At 48.2% G+C, this 26,477-nt stretch overlaps 1 long non-coding RNA gene across 3 annotated transcripts in view; it reads right to left on the bottom strand.

Moving 5' to 3' along the window:
- LOC142070926 (uncharacterized) overlaps positions 1–26,477 on the bottom strand; it is a 158,424-nt gene that overhangs the window by 85,219 nt on the left and 46,728 nt on the right. The window lies entirely within an intron of this gene.

Raw genomic sequence — 26,477 nt, forward strand, 5'->3', positions numbered from 1 at the left:
GATATTTTTTTTAAAGAAAAAAATTACATTTGAAACACCAATGAAGCTCAATTCCAGCAGTGCAACACTCACAAGCAACCCTACAATAACAACCCAGCAGCAGCAGCTCAGTGTTTGCGAGGGCAGCTGGGAACGAGGCTGCCAGCCAGAGTAGACAGATGTGCACTAGCTCATGACCCCCTAACACACTAAAAACAGCTGCGTGAACATTGCACCACCGACGGAGGCTCAGGCTAGACACCCAAGCTCGGACGCAGGGTAGGGCGGGCTTGCACTCAGGTGGCTTACCCGCGCTCTACCTGTGTGCCAATGTTCACCTGTTAGTTTAGTGTCCTAGCATGAGCCTGTCTAGCCAGGCTGAATGGCTTGCTCCCAGGTGCTAGGTCGACACACCCTGACATACTGCAACCCAACCCAGACCCAACGATAGGGTCTAGGTTGGGTCAGCTGGGCAAACAACTGGACTTTCTCGGGCTTTTTGAGAATGAGTACAAAAAGATTTTCCCTGTTAAAATTCATGTAACCTTTTAAATCACCTCTGCAACAGGTGGGCTTGGGTACAGTTCAGGTCAGGCCAAAAAAGTAGGTCCCAGCAGCGCTCCCCTCTGAGAGACCCTACAATAATTAACCAGTATGCACAGCACAGCACTCCTCACCTGTCTTCTTTAACCAAAAATACAAAACAAACGAGGCCACAGAAGGGGAAAAATTCATTCTGGAAACAGACTTCTGCCACAAGTGGCTGGTTTGCGGTAAAGTACATATAATCCTTCATCAAGGCAGGAGGCTGAGGGCTGGTACAATAAATACCTCCCGTTTATGTATAAATGCATAGCCCTGGCTCGGCCCCCGATGCCGAGGTTTCCCATTAGCTAACAGATTTCTCCCTTGGTCTCCTTTCAGCTTTCAGGTAAAAAGTCCCCGCTGAACAATTAGAGAGACTTATATGGTTCGGGTTCCCCTGGCTTCCTTGATAATATCTCTGTCTCATTGATCCCAAGGTACTATAGGACACCAGCTGGAAAGCTAAGAGAATAAATAATAAAGGAGCGTTCATTTAGACTTCAGGGTTGGTCTCTAATCATTGTTCTGTGGCTTCACACCTGCTGCAGTATTCCAAGTTCTTCCCCCATTAATGTTGGTAACGTAGGGAAAACACCGCTGGGAAAAAGTTTGGGAGTTTGATGTCTGGTCTCCCTGAAAGCCTCTGGCCTTATTCCTTAGCCCTGTCCTGCAGGGGCTGCATACCACTAAAGCCAGGGGTCATTTACAGCTCCCTAATCCTGAAGCCACAGAGGATGTATTGGATGTATTGTTTCTTGACTTTAGCAAAGCTTTTGACACGGTCTCCCACAGTATTCTTGTCAGCAAGTTAAGGAAGTATGGGCTGGATGAATGCACTATAAGGTGGGTAGAAAGCTGGCTAGATTGTCGGGCTCAACGGGTAGTGATCAATGGCTCCATGTCTAGTTGGCAGCCGGTATCAAGTGGAGTGCCCCAAGGGTCGGTCCTGGGGCCGGTTTTGTTCAATATCTTCATAAATGATCTGGAGGATGGTGTGGATTGCACTCTCAGCAAATTTGCGGATGATACTAAACTGGGAGGAGTGGTAGATACGCTGGAGGGGAGGGATAGGATACAGAAGGACCTAGACAAATTGGAGGATTGGGCCAAAAGAAATCTGATGAGGTTCAATAAGGATAAGTGCAGGGTCCTGCACTTAGGATGGAAGAATCCAATGCACCGCTACAGACTAGGGACCGAATGGCTAGGCAGCAGTTCTGCGGAAAAGGACCTAGGGGTGACAGTGGACGAGAAGCTGGATATGAGTCAGCAGCCCCAGGGAAGCCCTGATCCTCAAATCGCTTTAAACAGTGGCGCCTGGTGCAATAGTTGGGGGAGGCTGATGGCTTGGCAGCACTGGCCTGTGATGGGGAAACAGAGAGATTAGACTCCAAAGGAGCTAGGTAGTGCCTCCCCTGCCTACCACAAGGGCCATCAGCTGAACGTAGACACTGTGTTGACCCTAGCTCTGGAAGGTCTAAGGCAGGTGCCTAGCCAGCACTGGCAGGGGAGGAGGAGGGGGAGACAAAAGTTCTGACAATGCTGAGCTGTCTCGGTTTGATTTTTCACTTAGAAACGACTTTTGTTTCTTTTTTAAAAAAGTTGTATTCTACTGTGTCTTGCCAGATTTTTAAGAAGTCGAAACTGAAATGAATTTGATCGACCTGAAAAGAATGGGTGGTGCTGGAGAGGGGGTTAAATTTCTCTTTACAGAGAATATTGAAATTTTCAGTTTTCACTCTTGTCATAAATATAAAGGGAAGGGTAAACACCTTTAAATCCCTCCTGGCCAGAGGAAAAACCCTTTCACCTGTAAAGGGTTAAGAAGCTAGGATAATCTCGCTGGCACCTGACCAAAATGACCAATGAGGAGAAAGATACTTTCAAAGCTGGAGGGGGGGGAGAAACAAAGTCTCTCTCGGTCTGTGTGTTTCCTTTGCCCAGACCAGAGCAGGAATGCAGGTCAGAACTCGTGTAAAGGGCTAATAAGCAGTCTAGTCAGATATGCATTAGATTTTGTTTTGTTTAAATGGATGATAAAAATAAGTTGTGCTGAATGGAATGGATATTCCTGTTTTTGTGTCTTTTTGTAACTTAAGGTTTTGCCTAGAGGGATTCTCTATGCTTTGAATCTGATTACCCTGTAAGGTATTTACCATCCTGATTTTACAGAGGTGATTCTTTTACTTTTTCTTTAATTAAAATTCTTCTTTTAATCACCTGATTGCTTTTTCATTGTTCTTAAGATCCAAGGGTTTGGGTCTGTGTTCACCTATGCAAATTGGTGAGGATTTTTATCAAGCCTTCCCCAGGAAAGGGGGGTGTACGGTTTGGGAGGATTTTGGGGGGAAAGACGTTTCCAAGAGGGCTCTTTCCCTGTTATATATTTGTTAGACGCTTGGTGGTGGCAGCAATAAAGTCCAAGGGAAAAAGGTAAAATAGTTTGTACTATGGGGAAGTTTTAACCTAAGCTGGTAAAAATAAGCTTAGGGGGTTTTTCATGCAGGTCCCCACGTCTGTACCGTACAGTTCAGTCGAAACTGAAATGAAACATTTGATCAACCTGAAAAGAATGGCTGGTGCTGGAGAGGAGCTTAAATTTCTCTTTACAGAGAATTTTGAAATTTTCAGTTTTCACTCGGAACTGCAATGAAACCAAATTTCAAAATCTCAAAACCCTTCATGAAACGGAATTTCCACCCTCCATCTAGCTCCTCTTCTTTGTGTTGGTTGTACGGTATCATCGGTCACCTATTCCCCTCTGTGCACTGGGCAAGCGCCGTTGAAAATCAAGCAGTGATCCAACAGCCTCAAGACAGGGGGGGGATGTTAGCTTCATTACCGTTTGGTGGCGAAAGATCTCTCTAGGAAATCAGAAGAGAGCCTGGTTATAGCCAGTCTTGAAAATTATATTTCACAGCAACACTAAGACACCTCAATCAAGGTGTTTCCAGATGGACAGCAGCTTTACCCAGAAGTTACAAACAAACCATCAAGTATCAGAGGGTTGGCCGTGTTAGTCTGTATCCACAAAAACAACGAGGAATCCGGTGGCACCTTAAAGACTAACAGATTCATTTGGGCATAAGCTATCGTGGGTAAAAGACCCACATCTTCAGATGCATGGAGTGAAAATTACACATTCAGGCATAAATATACTGGCACATGAAGGGAAGGGATTTACTTTACTAGTGGAGAACCATCGCTGACAAGGCCAATTCAGTCAGGGTGGATGTGGTCCGCTCCCAATTTTCTGGGACCCTTTCTCTGATAGAAAACTCAGTTCAGATGCAGATCTCAGGTGGGCGTGAGGTCCCTGCTTTCTAGCACAACCTTCCAGAGGAGATCAAGTAATTTGTCTAAGATCACCCATTAAATGGAGAACTGCAGTTACATTAGAACCTGGCATATGCCCAACTTTGTTGGGATAACTCACTGGATCAAAGAGCATGGCTTCCTGACCCCCTCCATAGGAAAGAAAATCTTTGACATTTGTATGGTATTGAGTATATGGAGTACTTCCTTTCTACAAAATCCACACTGGGAACATGGGATCTTTGTCCCCATCCAGTGGCTGATGCACGTAAGATAAGTCTACTACAGCCAGCAGTAAAGGAGCTATTTTATCTCAGGCTTTTAGCACTGACAGTCCTGGATGGAATCTCCACTAATGATCCATGATGTAGGGATCTAGGCATATATGTTAGCTGAAAAGGCGCTGTGCATTTGGGCCTAAATCCTGACATCTGTACTCAGCCAAAGCTACCCCTGACTTCAGCTTTGACCCTTGATTCTGTTTCTTACCTTGCTCGCTAATTTTTTTTTTAAAGATGCATGATGCAAAGGGGTTCGGGCCAGACCCTCGGCTGGTGTACAACGGCTGCTCCGTGGAATGACACTGATTCACACCAGCTGAAGATCTACCTGGCCCTGCTTACAGCTGGAATGGCTGAAAGTTTTCCCCAGTGTGAAAGTCACTCCTTAGAAAGTTCCCCAGGACAGGACTAGCCAGATAATTTGTAAAGTCCTGGGTATCAGGGACTGTTATCTAATAAATCTCCTCGGGTAATATCAGCTTCTGTCTGGCTGGACATCTAGCCCTAGATTAAGTGTATTTTCTACATCTTCCACCACAGGCTTTTGGAGGACAAAGAAAATTTACTGTGCATTTACATATATTTTTGGGGGGGTAAGTGAATTTAGTGCTGGTGAAAGATGTCAGCTTGTCAATCCTGACAAGTGAAGTCCTCTATCCACAGAATAGGTCGATGGGCAGCACAAGCATAGGAGCTGAAACGAGGGGTGCTGCTGCACCCCCTGGCTTGAAATGGTTTCCATCACATACGGGGTTTACAGTCTGGTTCAATGGCTCTCAGCCCCCCCACTATACAAATTGTTCCAGCACCCCTGAGCACAAGTCTCTTCCACTGCCCCATGAATGCGCCTCCCCCGCTGGCCTGCAGGGGGCACCAATTGCTGTGAAAAGGCTGTCCAAATGAATCCAGGGAGCCCAAATACCACAGTGATGGGTGCAGTATAAGAACCAGAATAGTATGTGCCCATTCAGTACTTAAGCTGTCTCATACGATTCCTACCAGGGCTGTCAATTAGCCCCAGCTCCTCAAAGCTAGTTAGGTGTCTAACTCCCATTGATTTCAATGAGAGTTAGGCACCTAAATTCCTTTGAGTGTCTGGGCCTTGTGCGAAATGTGAGGCTGATTTTTTTGTGATACGGACATCTGCCCAGCAGGAACTTGTCTGAGCCTGAGCAGCTCATTGCACACAGGGGCCACCAGACAGTTCTGATTTTCAGTCACTGCCTCAAGACCAGCCACCACTAGAGGAGGACCGAGGGGATCTTGGTTACATTCATAATTTCGGAAGGTGCTAGAGTACCATGGTGATGATCACTGGGTAACAGCCCAGGCAGACAGATCGATAGCTACTTTCCAATGCAGTGTTTGTATGGCTGACAAGGAGGAGATCCCTAGAGACAACCAGTCTTGCTCGCTACCACCCTGCTGAACAGCACCAAAATCTGAGATCACAGCAGTGCTGCTAAGTTTGGAGTAACTATACTGAAGTGAATAGAGATACTCCTGTTTTACATTAGGGTAACTGGAATCTGGTATGTAGCAGGGAAATCCTGTATGTAGCAGGGAAATGTAAGACCCTCCAAGGAACCTCACAGCCGCAGAAAATCCACCCCACGCTATCTATCACCTTGGAGCTGTCATATGTTCTTTGTGTGTTGCTGCAAGGTTTTGCCACTGAAACACTCTCCAATAGATTGTAATTGCTTGTCTCCTTCCTCCAGCCCTCGGGAACAGCGATTTGTCGTCCACACTTCCTTGCCATTCAGCTGTTGTCAGGAGTCGTTCCTGCATCATTCGTGCATCGCAGGTCACACTCACACACCAACGATGTGCCCAAGGAAACGGCCCTGCTCTTGGAGGCCTGGACCTTCGGAGCGGTCAGGGCGTTTCTGACAAGCTAATAGTTATCAGTGTCAAGGGAGGCCAGCTCACCATCATTTCGCTGCCAGCTCTGAGGCCTCAGCATTTGTCGTCTGTCACTTGATCTGCAAGAATACGTCATGCGCCGAGCCCCGGCTAATCTTCCGCTGCTATCTCAGACGCCATCTGTGAGTCCCTGCTCCGCGGTGCTTGGCACAGATTGCTGCCCTTCTGTGGTGTGTTTGTTCCTTTCTGGAGGACGTGCAGCTTCCCTTGGAGGTGGAGGAAGCTGGGTGGATGGAGCCCAAAGTCAGCTCTGTGCAACTGGGTCTTTCATCTGCCCCACTTCCTAGGAAACAGCATGTTCCGGTACTCCGGCCACCTTGACTTCGCTAGAGTAGCTCTTGACTCCTGCGGTGGGTGGTCCCCCTGGAAGCCACAGCAGGGGGCTGAGGAGCACTTTCAAACCGGTTATAAAGCAGCTAAAGAGGTGCCCCATCTAATTATCCAGTCACTACTGGTTGCTTGGTATCAGTGGGAGGCTGGGGGTTGATTAAGGCAGGAGAGGCTGAAGACTGGTAGGGATCTGGTGGACCAAGCATGGAACTGTGCGGATCACGAACACTCGGCTTCTCTTCCTGGCTCTGCTATTGAGCCACTTGGGTTAAATTAATTAGGGAGCCTCAAATGGTAGAATTCTCCCAGCCCCATCAGCATGTAAATTACACACATGGAGACTCCGTTAGGATCACCTCTGAATTTGGCCCTCTGAGTGTAAGGGAGTCTCAGCTGGTGTAACTCACACATCTAGGAGCCGGAAGAAAGTATAAATTACATAATTGAGAGTCTCCTGTGCATTAGGCCAACTGTGTGACCTTGGGCAAGGGTATGTGCCTCAGTTTCCCCATCTGTAACAGCGAGGCTGAGATCGTCTGCCTCATGGGGCATTGTGAGTGTTACCTGGGGAGATGAAAAGCATGTTATGAGTGCTCAGGCTGGTTGTTTGTGTTCTCCTGGCACGTGTCTCGGCAGATGCCGTTCCTATTACTCATGTACCTCTCAAGTCCCTTTTCATTTATTTTTCTAAAACTTCTGCAACCATGGGGAACAGCCGCATTGCCCAAGAAAACACAGAAGCACAAGGCTGGCACCAGCCTAGCTGTGAATCATGCACAAAAGACCACATTCTCCAGGCAACCCCTCGTCTCATGCCACACTGCCTAACGTCTCCAAGGCACAGCTGGATGAATCTTGTCTAACCTTTGCTTAAAGAACATTCTTTGCTGCCGTAGGTGACTGGTTTTTGCTAGTCCCATGGGTGGTCATTTAAGGGGGACAGCATCTGAAGAAAATAGCTGGAGGGAATTATGCAAATAAATTCTTCTCTCCTTAAGTCTCCAGGGTACCTGTTGTATGCCGCCAGCAGACACAATTACAATCTCTCTATCCCCCGTCTGTGATTCAAAGACTAATGTGTACCTGAGTCAATCCCTTACTGGATTCAATGACTCTAGAGCTGGGAACCACTTCAAATTTGAACACACTGTATGTCTATTACTGGAAGGACCTCCAGTCTGCCGACATCGCAACATACATCTCGATGTGAAGTCAACAGGATGGAATTCAACGGAGACAAGTGCAAATTACTTCGCTTAGGAAGGAAAAATCAAACGCACAACTACAAAATGGGGAATGATGGACTATGTAAGAGTACTGCTGAAAAGGAGCCGGGGGTTATAGTGGATCCCAAATTAAATATGAGTCAACGGTGTGGTGCAGTTGCGAAAACGGCTAATATACTGAGTTGTATTAACCGGAGTGCCGTATGTAAGACACGGGAGGTCAGTGTCCCACTCCATTTGGCACTGGTGAGGCCTCAGATGGAGCATGGTTTTGGGCCCCACACTTTATGAAAGATGTGAACAACTTGGAGAGAGTCCAGAGGAGAGCAACAAAAAATGATCAACGGTTTAGAAACCTGACCTGTGAGGAACATTTACACAAACTGGGCATGTTTAGTCTCGAGAAAAGAAGCCTTGGGGGGAGCCCAATAACAATCTTCAAATATGTTAAGGGCTGTAATAAAGAGGATGCTGATCAATTGTGCTCCATGGCCACTGAAGGTAGGACAAGAAGTGATGGGCTTAATCTGCAGCAAGGGAGATTGGGGTTAGATATTAGGAAAACCTTTCTAACTCTCAGGGTAGTTAAGCTCTGGAACAGGCTTCCAAAGGAGGTTGTGGAATCCCCATTGCTGGGTTTTTTTTTAGAACAGGTTGGACAATACCTGTTGGGGCTTATGTAGGTTTCCTTGGTCCTGCCTCAGTGCAGGGGGCTGGACTAGATGGCCTCTCAAGGTCCCTTCCAGCCTGACATTTCTATGACTCTGTGCAATTTTAGCAGCAACAAGCATCATTTTAAGAAGGCTGCCAAACCTGTCCCGTGGAGAGGGTCAAATTCCATGTTTCATTGTGGGCTGGGGGAAACATTTAGGACGATATATTTGCCTGGCACCCTCTTTACCATAGCACCTTGCAATCATTCATGGATTTTATCATCATAACACCTCTGCGCGGTAAGCAAGCAACCTGCCCTTTCTGCAGACTGGGACCAGAAACAGCAACTTGGCTAAGTCACTTGCCCAAGGTCACAGAGAAAAGCCTGAGTGAGGTGGAAATTAGAGCTAGGTTTCTTGGTTCCCAAACCAGCATCCTGGCCACCAAGCCATCCTTCCTGTCCCACCACAGTGGAAGGTTTGCACAAAGGTCGGGGGAGGGTGTTACAGATTGTATGGCGTAACAAAGGGCTAGATCCACAAAGGGACTTTTAGGCATCTTGAACTTTGGACTCCAGTCTCTTAGGCGAGTGCCCTAACCACTGGGCTATTCTGGCATGGCTCTTGCTCAGTCTCTCCTGGTGAAGCTAATTAAATATGCACTGGGCCAGAGCATGAGCAAGAAGGGCTGTATGGTGCAGTGGTTCCAGCACTCACCTGAGAGGTGGGGAATCCAGGTTCAAATCCCCCGCAGAAGGCAGAGGGGTACTTGAACCTGGATCTCCTACATCCCAGGGGAGTGTGCTAGCCACTGGGCTACAGACTATCAGGGAGGGTACTAGCCCTTTTGTGTGTGCTCTAAGAATGGCTACTGGATCAGGTGAGATAGATGGGGGCAGGTATGCTCACCAGGAGATATGTAGGTGCCGTAGGGACTGTAACAGTGGAAACTTAGTCACCGCGGGATTTCAGATGCCTCCAGAGCTAGCCAGTGGCTGGGTTTTGAGGATGTCAGTGATGCCTAAATGTTGGACTTAGCTGCCTAAAGTGGCACTTAGGAGCCTAAGTTCTTTGATGGATCTAGCCCAGAAGATTTTAGTTATCACTATTTGTCCAGGCCCTTATTGTCAGAGTCAGTGTGAAAATATGCTGCCCTTGAATCAAAGAATCATAGAATATCAGGGTTGGAAGGGACCTCAGGAGGTCATCTAGTCCAACCCCCTGCTCAAAGCAGGACCAACCCCAACTAAATCATCCCAGCCAGGGTTTTGTCAAGCCTGACCTTAAAAACCTCTAAGGAAGGAGATTCTACCACCTCCCTAGGTAACCCATTCCAGTGCTTCACCACCCTCCTAGTGAAAAAGTTTTTCCTAATATCCAACCTGAACCTCCCCCACTGCACCTTGAGACCATTACTCCTTGTTCTGTCATCTGCTACCACTGAGAGAAGTCTAGATCCATCCTCTTTGGAACCCCTTTCAGGTACTTGAAAGCAGCTATCAAATCCCCCCTCATTCTTCTCTTCTGCAGACTAAACAATCCCAGTTCCCTCAGCCTCTCCTCATAAGTCATGTGTGAAACCTGTCATTATGCAAGGTACTGCATTTAGCCGTATGGAGTGGAAATCTATCAACTGCATGAAAAAACTTGTACAGATACAGACAGACATCATCTTCCTTTCCAAATGCAAACAGATGGACATCGTACCAAAAGGACTGAAGGTAAAAAATCCATTACAATCTACATACCACACAGACTATGCTGACAGCTTGTGCCACACGCTCTCAAAGAAACTGCGGAATCACCTGATCAACATCCTCTACAGCAAACAGGGAAAGATTAAGAATGAGCTCTCAAAAATGGATACTCTCATAAAAAAACAACCTTCCACACAAACTTCCTCATGGCTGGACTTTTCCTAAAACTAGACAAGCCATTTACAACACACACTTTGCTTCTCTACAAAAGAAAAAGGACACTAAACTTTCTAAACTATTACATGCCACAAGGGGCTACAGCAATGGTTCACTCAACCCACCCAGCAATATTGTTAACCTATCCAACTATACTCTCAGCCCAGCAGAAGCAGCTGTCCTATCTCGGGGCCTCTCCTTCTGCCCCTCCATCCCCACGAACATGATACAGTTCTGTGGTGACCTGGAATCCTATTTTCGACGTCTCCGACTCAAGGAATATTTCCAACATACCTCTGAACAACATACTAATCCACAGAGACCTCCCTACCAACACTACAAAAAAAAGGATTCTAGGTGAACTCCTCCTGAAGGTCGAAACAGCAGACTGGACTTCTACATAGAGTGCTTCCGCCGACGTGCACGGGCTGAAATTGTGGAAAAGCAGCATCACTTCCCCCATAACCTCAGCCATGCAGAACACAACGCCATCCACAGCCTCAGAAACAACTCTGACATCATAATCAAAAAGGCTGACAAAGGAGGTGCTGTTGTCATCATGAATAGGTCGGAATATGAACAAGAGGCTGCTCGGCAGCTCTCCAACAACACTTTCTACAAGCCATTACCCTCTGATACCACTGAGAGTTACCAAAAGCAACTACAGCATTTGCTCAAGAAACTCCCTGAAAAAGCACAAGATCAAATCTGCACAGACACACCCCTGGAACCCCGACCTGGGATATTCTATCTACTACCCAAGATCCATAAACCTGGAAATCCTGGGCGCCCCATCATCTCAGACATTGGCACCCTAACAGCAGGATTGTCTGGCTATGTAGACTCCCTCCTCAGGCCCTACGCTACTAGCACTCCCAGCTACCTTCGAGACACCACTGACTTCCTGAGGAAACTACACTCCATCGGTGATCTTCCTGATAACACCATCCTGGCCACTATGGATGTAGAAGCCCTCTACACCAACATTCCACACAAAGATGGATTACAAGCTGTCAAGAACACTATCCCCAATAATGTCACGGCTAACCTGGTGGCTGAATTTTGTGACTTTGTCCTTACCCATAACTATTTCACATTTGGGGACAATGTATACCTTCAGATCAGCGGCACTGCTATGGGTACTCGCATGGCCCCACAGTATGCCAACATTTTTATGGCTGACTTAGAACAACGCTTCCTCAGCTCTCGTCCCCTAACGCCCCTACTCTACTTGCGCTATATTGATGACATCTTCATCATCTGGACCCATGGAAAAGAAGCCCTTGAGGAATTCCACCATGATTTCAACAATTTCCATCCCACCATCAACCTCAGCCTGGTCCAGTCCACACAAGAGATCCACTTCCTGGACACTACAGTGCTAATAAACGATGGTCACATAAACACCACCCTATACCGGAAACCTACTGACAACTATTCCTACCTACATGCCTCCAGCTTTCACCCTGACCACACCACACGATCCATCGTCTACAGCCAAGCTCTGCAATACAACCGCATTTGCTCCAACCCCTCAGACAGAGACAAACACCTACAAGATCTCTATCAAGCATTCTTACAACTACAATACCCACCTGCGGAAGTGAAGAAACAGATTGATAGAGCCAGAAGAGTTCCCAGAAGTCACCTACTACAGGACAGGCCTCACAAAGAAAATAACAGAACGCCACTAGCCGTCACCTTCAGCCCCCAACTGAAACCCCTCCAACGCATTATTAAGGATCTACAACCTATCCTGAAGGATGACCCAACACTCTCACAAATCTTGGGAGACAGGCCAGTCCTTGCCTACAGACAGCCCCCCAGCCTGAAGCAAATACTCACCAGCAACCACATACCACACAACAGAACCACTAACCCAGGAACCTATCCTTGCAACAAAGCCCGTTGCCAACTGTGCCCACATATCTATTCAGGGGACACCATCACAGGGCCTAATAACATCAGCCACACTATCAGAGGCTCGTTCACCTGCACATCTCCCAATGTGATATATGCCATCACGTGCCAGCAATGCCCCTCTGCCATGTACATTGGTCAAACTGGACAGTCTCTACGTAAAAGAGTAAATGGACACAAATCAGATGTCAAGAATTATAACATTCATAAACCAGTCGGAGAACACTTCAATCTCTCTGGTCACGCGATTACAGACATGAAAGTCGCTATTTTACAACAAAAAAACTTCAAATCCAGACTCCAGCGAGAAACTGCTGAATTGGAATTCATTTGCAAATTGGATACAATTAACTTAGGCTTGAATAGAGACTGGGAGTGGCTTAGTCATTATGCAAGGTAGCCTATTTCCCCTTGTTTTTTCCTCCCCCCCCCCAGACGTTCTTGTTAAACCCTGGATTTGTGCTAGAAATGGCCCACCTTGATTATCATACACATTGTAAGGAGAGTGGTCACTTTAGATAAGCTATTACCAGCAGGAGAGTGGAGTGGGAGCAGGTATTTTTTCATGCTTTTTGTGTGTATATAATAAGATCTTCTATACTTTCCACAGTAGGCATCCGATGAAGTGAGCTGTAGCTCACGAAAGCTTATGCGCAAATAAATTGGTTAGTCTCTAAGGTGCCACAAGTACTCCTTTTCTTTTTGCGAATACAGACTAACACGGCTGTTACTCTGAAACTTAATCATTTTTGTTATCCTCCACTGGACTCTTTCCAATTTTTCCACATCCTTCTTGTAGAGTGGGGCCCAAAACTTGACACAGTACTCCAGATGAGCCCTCACCAATGTCGAATAGAAGGGAACGATCACGTCCCTCAATCTGCTAGCAATGCCCCTACTTATACACTCCAAAATGCCATTGGCCTTCTTAGCAACAAGGGCACACTGTTGACTCATATCCAGCTCCTCGTCCACTGTCACCCCTAGGTCCTTCTCTGCAGAACTGCTGCCTAGCCATTCGGTCCCTAGTCTGTAGCGGTGCATTGGATTCTTCCGTCCTAAGTGCAGGACTCTGCACTTGTCCTTGTTGAACCTCATCAGATTTCTTTTGGCCCAATCCTCTAATTTGTCTAGGGTCCTCTGTATCCTATCCCTACCCTCCATCGTATCTACCACTCCTCGCAGTTCAGTGTCATCTGCAAACTTTCTGAGGGTGCAGTTCATGCCATCCCCCAGATCATTAATGAAGATATTGAACAAAACCAGCCCCAGGACTGACCCTTGGGGCACTCCACTTGATACCGGCTGCCAACTAGATGTGGAGCCATTGATCACTACCTGTTGAGCCCAACGATCTAGCCAGCTTTCTATCCACCTTATAGTCCATTCATCCAGCTCATACTTCTTTAACTTGCTGGCAAGAATACTGTGGGAGATCGTGTCAAAAGCTTTGCTAAAGTCAAGGAACAACACGTCCACTGCTTTCCCTTCATCCACAGAGCCAGTTATCTCGTCATAGAAGGCAATTAGATTAGTCAGGCATCACTTGCCCTTGGTGAATCCATGCTGACTGTTCCTGATCACTTTCCTCTCCTCTAAGTGCTTCAGAATTGATTCCTTGAGGACCTGCTCCATGATTTATGCAGGGACTGAGGTGAGGCTGACTGGCCTGTAGTTCCCCGGATCCTCCTTCTTCCCTTTTTTAAAGATGGGCACTACATTAGCCTTTTTCCAGTTGTCTGGGACCTCCCCCAATTGCTATGCGTTTTCAAAGATAATGGCCAACGGCTCTGCAATTACATCTGCCAGTTCCTTCAGCACTCTCGGATGCAGCGCATCCTGCCCCATGGACTTGTGCTCGTCCAGCTTTTCTAAATAGTCCCAAACCACTTCTTTCTCTACCAAGGGCTGGTCACCTCCTCCCCATGCTGTGCTTCCCAGTGCAGTAGTCTGGGAGCTGACCTTGTTCGTGAAGACAGAGGCAAAAAAAGCATTGAGTACATTAGCTTTTTCCACATCCTCTGTCACAAGGTTGCCTCCCTCATTCAGTAAGGGGCCCACACTTTCCTTGACTTTCTTCTTGTTGCTAACATTCCTGAAGAAACCCTTCTTGTTACTCTTAACATCTCTTGCTCGCTGCAACTCCAAGTGTGATTTGACTTTCCTCATTTCACTCCTGCATGCCCGAGCAATATTTTTATACTCTTCCCTGGTCATTTGTCCAATCTTCCACTTCTTGTAAGCTTCTTTTTTGTATTTAAGAGCATCAAGGATTTCACTGTTAAGCCAAGCTGGTCGCCTGCCATATTTACTATTCTTTCTACACATTGGGATGGTTTGTCCCTGTAACCTCAGTAAGGATTCTTTATAATACAGCCAGCTCTCCTGGACTCCTTTCTCCGTCATATTATTCTCCCAGGGCATCCTGCCCATCAGTTTCCTGAGGGAGTCAAAGTCTGTTTTTCTGAAGTCCAGGATCTGTATTCTGCTGCTCTCCTTTCTTCCCTGTGTCAGGATCCTGAACTCGACCATCTCATGGTCACTGCCTCCCAGGTTCCCATCCACTTTTGCTTCCCCTACTAATTCTTCCCGGTTTGTGAGCAGCAGGTCAAGAAGAGATCTGCCCCTAGTTGGTTCCTCCAGCACTTGCACCAGGAAATTGTCCCCTACACTTTCCAAAAGCTTCCTGGATTGTCTGTGCACCGCTGTATTGCTCTCCCAGCAGATATCAGGGTGATTGAAGTCTCCCATGAGAACTAGGGCCTGCGGTCTAGTAACTTCCATTAGTTGCCAGAAGAAAGCCTCGTCCACCTCATCCCCCTGCTCTGGTGATCTATAACAGACTCCCACCACGACATCACCCTTTTTGCTCACGCTTCTAAACTTAATCCAGAGACTCTCAGGTTTTTCTGCAGTTTCGTACTTGAGATCTGAGCAGTCATACTGCTCCCTTACATACAGTGCAACTCCCCCACCTTTTCTGCCCTTCCTGTCCTTCCTGACCAGTTTATATCCATCCATGACAGTACTCCAGTCATGTGAGTTATCCCATCAAGTCTCTGTTATTCTAATCACATCGTAATTCCTTGTCTGTGACAGGACTTCCATTCTCCCTGCTTGTTTCCCAGGCTTCTTGCATTTGTGTATAAGCACTTTAGATAACTCGCTGTTTGTCCTGCTTCCTTAATATGAGGCAGGAGCCCTCCCCTCTTACGCTCTCCTGTTTGTGCTTCCTCCCGGTATCCCACTTCCCCACTTACCTCAGGGCTTTGGTCTCCTTCCCCCGGTGAACCTAGTTTAAAGCTCTCCTCACTAAGTTAGCCAGCCTGCTTGCGAAGATGCTCTTCCCTCTCTTCGTTAGCTGGAGCCTGTCTCTGCCTAGCACTCCTCCTTCTTGGAACACCATCCCATGGTCAAAGAATCCAAAGCCTGCTCTCCGACACCACCTGCGTAGCCATTCGTTGACTTCCACGATTCGACGGTCTCTACCCAGGCCCTTTCCTTCTACGGGGAGGATGGACGAGAAGACCACTTGCACCTCAAACTCCTTTATCCTTCTTCCCAGAGCCACGTAGTCCACAGTGATCCGCTCAAGGTCATTCTTGGCAGTATCATTGGTGCCCACGTGGAGAAGCAGGAAGGGATAGCGATCCGAGGGCTTGATGAGTCTCGGCAGTCTCTCTGTCACATCATGAATCCTAGCTCCTGGCAAGCAGCAGACTTCTCGGTTTTCCCAGTCGGGGCGGCAGATAGATGACTCATGTCTACACTACAGAATTACTCTGGTATAATTACATCACTCAGAGGTGTGCAAAATCTGCACCCCTGAGCAACATAGTTATACTGACCTAAACACCAGAGTAGACAGTTCTATGTTGGCGGGAGATTTTCTCCCATCATCATAGTTGCTGCCTGTCACAGAGGTGGATTAACTACACCGATGGGAAAGCTATTGTCCATCAGTGTAGAGTGGTTTCATTAAAGTGCTACAGAGGTGCAGCTGCATCCATGCAGCTCTGCCAATGCAGTGTTTTAAGTGTAGTCCTGCCTATTATTTTCTTTTATGAAACCCTGAAGTGGTGAGTTCCACAAGTTAATTAAATATCTTGTGAAGAAGTGTTTTTCTTAACCTCTTAAATTGATTCAGAGATGAGCAAAATTCAAGAGACGCTATAGAGGTTCAAGGGGCAGGGAATGAGATGTGTCAAGGGGAAAGTCAGTGGTGTGGCAGCATCCCATTGCTGCGTCATCTCCTCTGCAGAGGTGAGCAGCATGTGGCCACGGAGGTGTGGCCATCCAGACTTGGGGAGGGGGTGGAGCCAGGAGCACAGCTGCTAGGCAAGAGGCAATTTGCATAACTCCGCCCTCTTTAACAGACCATGTGCAAGGACAGGCCCACTGGGAAGGGAGGCTGGGGGGCGGGAGGGTGTGGAAGGCCGTGGCCCTATTCTTTCAAAGATCTCACCCTTCCAAGGGAACTGGAGGCCACTATGTTTGGCCCTTCCACACGGCCACTGGCAGCAGGGTGCAGAGTGGGCTAAGGTCCTGGATCCCAACCAGTCAGATGGCTCATTCGACGGAGCCTGCCTCACCCCCTGCAGGACACCAGGGACGCCTCCTCTTGAAATCGGTAAGACTCACCCCTGTGCTGCAAGGGGGTGGGAACCGGTTCCCACATGCTCATAGGACGGGGAGGGCATAGGAGTCAGTTTGCCTTTTGCCTCCCTCAAGTCCTTTCCTGCTAGGGCCCGTGAGGCAGGAGCACAACTGGGGGGGATGGGAGTGACTCCTGGGGGTCTGGCTCGGCTCGGCGTGCAAAGGACTGCCGATAGGAGTTATGGGGGGCAGCGAGAGATGCGTAGGAGCAGCTAGCTGAGTCTGTGACCTCTCATTAGTTTTACCTTAAAGTGCCCCTCTCCTGCCCATCTCTGCCAGTGAAGGTGGCTGCTGGCAGTGGGTGGACACGGCTGGTGAGTCGTGCTCCCCCCGAGGAGCCGTGCAATCCCCTTCCCCCGGCAGGGAACAGAAATAACTAGTAACACATTTCCTGAGCTCTCTGTGCCGCCCGCCCACTCACCTTGGCTTGCCCGCCAGCAGCAGCCTGACAACGCCCACCTGCCAGGAGAAGCCAGCCTGAGAGAGCCAGGGAAGGCGAGTGGAGGCGGGGGATCCTGCGAGCGTGCAGGGCCTGAGGGAGTTTCTGGAGTCAGCCTGCATCTGGAGTTAAAGTACCTCCAAGGAGGGGAGGCACCAGTTCTCTGGGAGGATGGTCCAGTGGTTAGAGCCTGAGCCTAGGACTTGGGAATGCTGGGTTCAATTCCCTGCTCTGCCACAGGTGCCCTTTTGGGTCTTGGGCAAATCACTTAGCTCTTTGTGCCTGAGTTCCTGTGTGAAATTGAGGCGAGCACCCTGCATCACAGGGTGGCACGGGGACATGCTGTGAGGTGCACAGAGGCTGCGGACGTATCTTACAAGGCACTAGATTACAGGTGAGCTGGGTTCAATACCCAGGTCTGCTACCAACCTCTTGTGTGACCCTGGGCCAGTCATGTTCTCCCTCTTCCCTGCCCGTTAAGTACAGGTGATAACTTGTCCTTTGTCTGTTTTGCCTGTAAGAGTCTCAGGGCAGAGATTCATTTACTGTATGTACAAGTGTAACACCGACAAACCCCCATCGTTGGCGGGCAGGATCGAACCTGGAACCTCTAGAGCTAAATGCATAGGCCTCTACTGCATGAGCTAAAAGCCACATGGCCCTTAGCTAAGGCTGTAGAGCAGACTCATTATTCTCTCCCTCTCTAAGTGGACAGAGCACCAAACCCAGGAGGTGTGTGGGTTACACGAGCAGCACCTGCCGCTGTCAGACCCCCAAGCTTTGCTGGTGCCCCTCGGCGCTGCTCTGCTATTTGCTGTAGTTCTCAGCCAGGGATGGAAGAAGTGGGGCATCGGGAGGTTTATGTGGTGGGATGACTGTCTTGTGTTCCAGCCTCCTCAACCTGTGTCTTGACTGGAAGCCAAGACCACCACCAGCCTCTCTCCCCCGTCCTGAGCCCCCCACTGCTCCCTGCCCCTCCCTGCCCCCGTGAGGAACTATGTGTGGCAAGAAGAGCAGGATGGGGAAGGGAGCCCCTCACCCGCCTAACTGCAGCCCCAATCCTGCCAGCAGCTGCGTGGCTCCCGCCAGGTGCCGACCACACTCAGCTCCCTCTGAAATCAACTAGAGCTGAGAGATCTCGGCAACTCACTGGCTCGCAGCCTGCATGGCAAGCCAGGAATTCCTCCAGCCGGATTCCCCGTTAGGTCACTCCGGTTCGATGTCCCTGGAGGACGCAGATTGGTGAATCAGCCTCACAGAGTTTCAGATCCTGTCCCCCTGTAAGCCAACCCATTGGGAGGTCTCCTCTGAACTCCCCCAGGCCTCCTGCTCCGTGTGTGTCTCTGTCTCCCTCTGTTACCCACCTAGACAAGACTATTTACAGGCTTGGCAAGAAGCTTTCCTGGATTTCATTCCTCAGCCAGCCACATCTCCAAAGGCCCCAGGGAGTGGGGGGAAGAAGCTGCCACACATTGAACAAACGGGCTCTGATTCACTCATCCTCAGCCAGGCTATTTGATGGTGAGGACCGAGACCGAATATTAGATCCTCAGCAGGGCCTCCTCCCGAAGGCGCAGCCTGCCGATTGCTCCAGGCAGTGCCAACGTGGGGCGAGAGATCATAGAATCATAGAATCATAGAATATCAGGGTTGGAAGGGACCTCAGGAGGTCATCTAGTCCAACCCCCTGCTCAAAGCAGGACCAATCCCCAACTAAATCATCCCAGCCAGGGCTTTGTCAAGCCTGACCTTAAAAACTTCTAAGGAAGGAGATTCCACCACCTCCCTAGGTAACGCATTCCAGTGTTTCACCACCCTCCTAGTGAAAAGTTTTTCTTAATATCCAACCTAAACCTCCCCCACTGCAACTTGAGACCATTACTCCTTGTCCTGTCCTCTTCTACCACTGAGAATAGTCTAAACCATCCTCCCTGGAACCACCTCTCAGGTAGTTGAAAGCAGCTATCAAATCCCCCCTCATTCTTCTCTTCTGCAGACTAAACAATCCCAGTTCCCTCAGCCTCTCCTCATAAGTCATGTGTTCCAGACCCCTAATCATTTTTGTTGCCCTTCGCTGGACTCTCTCTAATTTATCCACATCCTTCTTGAAGTGTGGGGCCCAAAACTGGACACAGTACTCCAGATGAGGCCTCACCAATGTTGAATAGAGGGGGACGATCACGTCCCTCAATCTGCTCGCTATGCCCCTACTTATACATCCCAAAATGCCATTGGCCTTCTTGGCAACAAGGGCACACTGCTGACTCATATCCAGCTTCTCGTCCACTGTCACCCCTAGGTCCTTTTCTGCAGAACTGCTGCCTAGCCATTCGGTCCCTAGTCTGTAGCGGTGCATTGGGTTCTTCCGTCCTAAGGGCAGGACCCTGCACTTGTCCTTGTTGAACCTCATCAGATTTCTTTTGGCCCAATCCTCCAATTTATCTAGGTCCCTCTGTATCCTATCCCTGCCCTCCAACGTATCTACCACTCCTCCCAATTTAGTATCATCCGCAAATTTGCTGAGAGTGCAATCCACACCATCCTCCAGATCATTTATGAAGATATTGAACAAAACCGGCCCCAGGACTGACCACTGGGGCACTCCACTTGACACTGGCTGCCAACTAGACATGGAGCCATTGATCACTACCCGTTGAGCCCGACAATCTAGCCAACTTTCTACCCACTTTATAGTGCATTCATCCAGCCCATACTTCTTTAACTTGCTGACAAGAATACTGTGGGAGACCATGTCAAAAGCTTTGCTAAAGTCAAGAAACAATACATCCACTGCTTTCCCTTCATCCACAGAACCAGTAATCTCATCATAGAAGGCGATTAGATTAGTCAGGCATGACCTTCCCTTGGTGAATCCATGCTGACTGTTCTTGCTCACTTTCCTCTCCTCTAAGTGCTTCAGGATTGATTCTTTGAGGACCTGCTCCATGATTTTTCCGGGGACTGAGGTGAGGCTGACTGGCCTGTAGTTCCCAGGATCCTCCTTCTTCCCTTTTTTAAAGATTGGCACTACATTAGCCTTTTTCCAGTCATCCGGGACTTCCCCCGTTCGCCACGAGTTTTCAAAGATAATGGCCAATGGCTCTGCAATCACAGCCACCAATTCCTTTAGATCTCTCAGATGCAACTCGTCCTCCATTGAAATGCTCCATTGAAAATCCCTGTGGAGTTAATGCAGCCGGCAGAGTTCCCCCTGCATGGAGCCGTGCGAGGTGGGCGACCCATCCTACAGTGTTGATTTTAATATTAGCATTTGTATTACATTGCTCCCTGGCTGCCAGGATCAGGGCCCCACTGCACGAGGGTCGTAGTTAGATGGCGTGAGTCTGGGTGGAAGGAAGTGTCTTTGTCACCACCATTTTGCAGAGAGGGCACTGATGCCCAGAGACATTACCACCATGAGGCATGATCCCTGGAAGTTAATGGCTAGACGCTACCTGACTTCAGATCGGGCACGAAGACCCAGATTTTTAAAGGTATTTCGGCACCACAACCTGAGCTCAGCAACGCCTTAATACCTTTAAAAACCTGGGCTTAAGTGACATGGCCAAGGTCACACAAGGTGACACTAGCAGAGCTGCAAATTGAGCCCTTCTCTCTCTGAGCCCCCCCCCCCGCCCCCCCCGCATCCTCTGCCTTAACTGCCTAGCCACCCAGCCTCATGCTGGAGAGAATCGAATACGTCTCTGGCCACCCGTCAAGATCATTAATGGGGAAGCTCCCGAATCTCCAGGCAACGGCAGTGTCTTTCGCTCGCTGTGAGTTAAGAAATGCTGCTGCCGTTTTCGATGCTAATTTTATAACTTTCAAAAGCCCGTTCCATGCCTCCTCCTCCTCCTCATTTCACTCTCTCCCCTCCTGCTGAGATGCCGAGCCCTCCTCCGCCAATTTGTACGAACTTCTTCGGCTTGGAAACGAGAGCAGAGAATCACCCACATAAGAAGGCTGGTGTGAAAATATCAGAGGCAGACGCACTGCATAAAAATGACTCAAGGAGTTCCCTGTGTCAGGGTGAAATGAAAAGAGCCCCACAATTACTAGCTTTTAAAAAACTGATCATTTTTAAACCCATCCCGTGATTTTTTGGGGCCAGGCATTGGAAAGTTCTCTGGAACTCCAATATTATATACAGCCTGGCTGTCATTTACTAATGCTCAGAGCTGGTCAAAATATTAATTGTGGAGAATTTATTCCATTCATATCGCCTGATGGTTTTTTTAAAATCCCCCCCCCCCCTCCCGGGCCCTCCATTGCATCTCTTAAGATTTTACTGGGACTCTCACAATAGCTGGTGTTTCTCTTGAAGTCCCAGCTGCTGGAATCGAGAGATTTCACATGAATCTCCTCTTTCATAGAATAGAATCGCAGAATACCAGAGTTGGAAGGGACCTCAGGAGGTCATCTAGTCCAACCCCTTGCACAAAGCAGGACCAATCCCCAATTTTTACCTCAGATCCCTAAATGGCCCCCTCAAGGATTGAACTCACAACCCTGGGTTTAGCAGGCCAATGCTCAAACCACTGAGCTGTCTCACCCCCACCCAAGCAAAACCCCTGGAGATGCCGGGATCGAACCCAGGGCCTCAGACATGCAAAGCATGTGCTCTACCACTGAGCTACAGCCCCCACGCATAATGGGTGTGTGTGTGAAAGAAAGTACGTTTCTTACCCTTGTACGTGCAGAGGAAAGCTTGAAAATGGGATCTGAATGCAACCCAAACATTCAGAAACCAAAAGCAAATAAAAAGAGCCCTATATTTATCATTTTAATATCTCATCATTTTTAACCCAGTCTCATGAGTTTGGGGGGGGCCCTGCCTCATGTGACCGAAACACTTTGCAAATTTGTGTCAAAATCGCCGAATCATTTTGGTGGAAAATAAGCAAACAAAATAAATTCTGGGAAAAGGGAAATGTCTAAATTGTTTTATTCCAAATGACTTTTCATTTTAAATTTTCATTCTATTTTATTTTTTAAAAAGGTAAAACAACTCAAGAAATGTTTCATTCACCCCCAAATGATTTTTTTTAAACTTTTTCGGGTCAGCCACTGAACCAAAAAATCAGATATTTGCACAGCTGTTGTCAGGGTTGCCGCCCCACTCTGAACTCTAGGGTACAGATGTGGGGACCTGCATGAAAGACCCCCTAAGCTTATTTCTACCAGCTTAGGTTAAAAACTCCCCAAGGCGCAAATTCTCCCTTGTACCTTGGATTAGGTAACTCTGCCAACACCAAGTGATTTAGACAAACTCAGGGAAAGGACCACTTGGAGTTCCTACTTCCCCCTAATATCCCCCCGAACCCCTACTCCCCTTTTCCTGGGGTGGCTTGAGAATGAGATGAGCACAGAGCAACCTTGGTTTTTTTTAGGACACACAAAAAAAACCCCAATCAGATTCTAAAAGAAACAGAACTTTATTAGAAAGAAAAAAGGTAAAAGAAGCAACTCTGTAAAATTAGAATGGAAGATAATCTTACAGGGCAATCAGATTCAAAAACACAGAGGATTTCCCTCCGGGCCAAACGTTAAAGTTACAAAAAGAAAACCAGGAATACACCTTCCTCTCAGCACAGAGAAAATCACAAGCCAAAACAAAAATAAGCTAACTCATTCCCTTGCTAGTACTTACTAATTCTCATGGAGTTGGATTGCTTGCTTCCTTGATCTGTGTCCGGCAAGCACACAGAACAGACAGATCAAAATCTTCCCCCCCGGCCCAAGATTTGAAAGTATCTTGTCCCCTTATTGGTCCTTTTGGTCAGGTGCCAGCCAAGTTACCTGAGCTTCTTAACCCTTTACAGGTAAAAGGATTTTGTGCCTCTGGCCAGGAGGGATTTTATAGGACTGTATACAGGAAGGTTGTTACCCTTCCCTTTATATTTATGACAGCTGTAATAGAGAGACCGTGGTCAGCAACTATAGTCCTGGGCTGAATTTACCCTTGCGATCTAGATGAAAGGCACCAAACCTCATTAGCAATACAACAAGTGCCCAGTGCATTTCTAAATATAGTTTGCCTATTTGTATAGCTTAAACTCCATTGGTAATGAACGAGGCCAATTGTTGTTAATTATTATTATTCCAGTAGCAGCCAGAGGCCCCAGAGCTGCCGGTAACTCAGTCAGATGTTAAGATCCTGTTGCAGGAGTGGGTGGGTGAGGTTCTGTGGCCTGTGTCACACAGGAGTCAGACTAGATGATCACGCTAGGCCCTTCTGGCCTTAAAGTCTGTGATTCAGAGCAATCTGGATCACTTGGTACAATGGGTGCAAGCGAGCAATATGGGTTTTAATACAGCTAAACGTAAAATACATCTGGGGACAAAGAATGTCGGCGGTACGTACAGGAGAGGGGACTCTGCCATGGGAAGCAGTGACTCTGAGAAAGATTTGGGGGTTGTGATGGATACTCAGCTGAACAGGAGCTCCCAGTGTGTGCTAATGTGATCATGGGATGCATAAATAGGGAAATCTCCAGTAGGAGCAGAGAAGTTATTTTGCTTCTGTATTTGGCACTGGTGCAAGCGCTGCTGGAATCCTCTGTCCAGTTCTGGTGCCCACAATTCAGGAAGGATGTTGATAAATTGGAGAGGGTTCGGAGAAGAGCAAAGGGTGTGTGTGGGTGGGAGAACTGTCTCTTGTTATCGAATATCTAGCTCTTATAAGGCCCTTTCCATCAGTAGACCTCAAAGCCTGGTGGAATAGCAGGGGGGCTGCAGATCAGGATTGAGGGGGATTGGCAGAGCTGTGGGGGGACCCCTGGGCTGGAGTAGCAGACAGGTTTCCTCAGGACTGAGGGGGATTGGCAGAGCTGGAGGAAGGGAAGCCCAGGGCTGGAATAGTGTGTGTGTGGGGGGGGGAGTCCCGGGATGCAGGTCAGGACTGAGACGCATTGGCAGACCTGAGGGCTGGGGGTGGTGGGGAGGCTGGGACAGCAGGGGGGGCTGCAGGCCAGGACAGAGGTGGGCTGGCAGAGCTGGGATCGGGGAGGTGTGCAGCTCAGGGCTGGGATAGCAGGGGGTTGCAGATCAGGATTGAGGTGGGCTGGCAGGGCTGTGGGAGGGAACTTAGGGCTGGGGCAGGAGGGGGGCTGCAGGCCAGGATTGAGATGGGCTGGCAGAGCTGGCTGGGGTGGGGATGAGCCCAGGGCCTGGATAGCAGGGAGGCTGCAGGCCAGGACAGAGGTGGGCTGGCAGAGCTGTGTGGGGCCCCAGGAGCAGAACAGCAGTGAGTGCCCAGCCAGGGCTGGAGAGCATGGGCACAGCCGCAGGGGAGCTTGGCCGTGGAATACCAGGGCAGAGTTGCCGCTGAAGACTGAAGTGCTCTGACAAGAGCTGTGTGGGGGAGAGGCCGCCCACACTGTGCCTGGCTCATGCCTGCGTTATTAATCTCACACATCCACGAGCACTAGATTCCCTGGCAGATCGGTTTGAGACAGAGAACAAGCCGGAGAACTCGGCGCTGATTTCAGTCGCGCTCCGGCAACAGGGAACATGCAAATTAGAGAGGCAACAAGACCTGTTAGAGCCCATCTTGTCCACCCTTCTTGGCAGGGTGGGCTGCCCCCACGCTACAATCTCTACAGCTTTCCCCAGATTCAGCTGTACACGACTTACAGCCTGACCCGAAGCCCGTTGAACTCAATAGGAGTCTTTACACAAACCCCTGTGGGCTTTTTATCAGGCTCTTAAAGTGACAGGATACATCCTTCCCTTGGGAGAATATTCCACAGCCTGCCTGCTAGAAGAGTTGCCCTGAGATCCTCTTACAGTTTTCCTTGATTAGTGTTACCCCATCACTCTCTGGATCTCCCTAAGCAGCCTCCTGCCCTCCCCCCCCCCCATCCTCCCTTGTTGTGTGTTTTATGATAGTATTAATTCCTAGGACTCCCCAGTTGTAAGTCTGCTATATTCGTCTGTGTGATGTGCAAGAACAGGAATTCTGTGCCAGATGAGGTAGGGAGTATGTACCATTTCAACCAGCCCTGCCCATTGCTTTTTCTTTCTTTCTTTCTTTCTTTCTTTCTTTCTTTCTTTCTTTCTTTCTTTCTTTCTTTCTTTCTTTCGAATCTGGAGAAGAGATCTAGAGACAGTGCATGCCACTGTCAACTCAAAACAAGTGGGTATGAAATAAGGGATGGACAAGCCTCTAGGTTAAATGAATGAATGACTATTAAATGAACTGTAGGAAAATGCCAAGTGTGGTCCTCTTCTGTTTGGCATTTAATTTCATAGAGAAGATGTTGAAGGATATAGCTTTTTAAATCCTCTCACAAAGTAAATTTGAAAAGACAAGCGTACTGAGTGACATACCGATAGAGCTGTGCAAGTATCTTTTTACAGTTTACTTGCAATGCCGTAAAATAAAATAAAATGTTTTGAGTCAAACCAAAAATGAATTTATTTGTAATTTTCAGCTGATTGACAAGTAAGAAAATAATTTCAGGTCAAATTAAATGTTATTTGACCCAAAACAAGGCACTTTATTTTGACTTTGCGCTTTGTTGATGTTTTACATTAAAAAAAATAAAACGAAAGAAAATTTCAAAATGAAAAGTTATTTAGAATTGACAGTGGAACCATTTTGTTTTTGAAATGTGAAAACAAAACATTTCAATTGTACAGAATTTTTCTTAATTTTTTTTTCCCATCTGAAACTATTTGGTGAAATCGACACGAATTTGTGAAACGTTTCGGTGTCATAGAATCTGCCTTTTTTGCCAAAAAATATTTTCGTTGTACAATGTCACCCAGCTGTACGTACAAATGGGTTGGCTCCAAATGAGAGAAAGATAAAAGTCAGGGGATGTTCTTCTGTAAATGCACCTGTGATGGGGTGTCCACCCCATCCTACCATGGCCACTAAGGGCACGTCTACATAGCAGCTGGGAGCAAGCCTCCCAGCACAGGTAGACAGAGACGCACTGGCAAGGCTTGAGCTAACAAGCTAAAAATAGCGGTGTGAGCATTATAGTATGGGCAGGGGTGCTGGCTAGCTGCCTGAGATCAAGCCCCCCTGATCCCTGGGTCCAAGCTTGTGTGGCTAGCCTGAGCTGCCCGTGCTGCAACACCCATGCCGTTATTTTCAGCATGCTAACTCCAGTGGAGCCCCATAGAATCTGACTCCAGTGGAGTTAGCATGTGCCTGTCTTCCTGGGCTGGGAGGCATGCTCCTAGCCGCAGTGTAGACGTACCCTAAGGGGTTAACAGGTAGGCTATTAAGGTGTTAACAGGAG

This window comes from Caretta caretta, chromosome 2 (genome assembly GCF_965140235.1).
Source record: "Caretta caretta isolate rCarCar2 chromosome 2, rCarCar1.hap1, whole genome shotgun sequence".
In the NCBI taxonomy this organism is placed as follows: Eukaryota; Metazoa; Chordata; order Testudines; family Cheloniidae; genus Caretta; species Caretta caretta.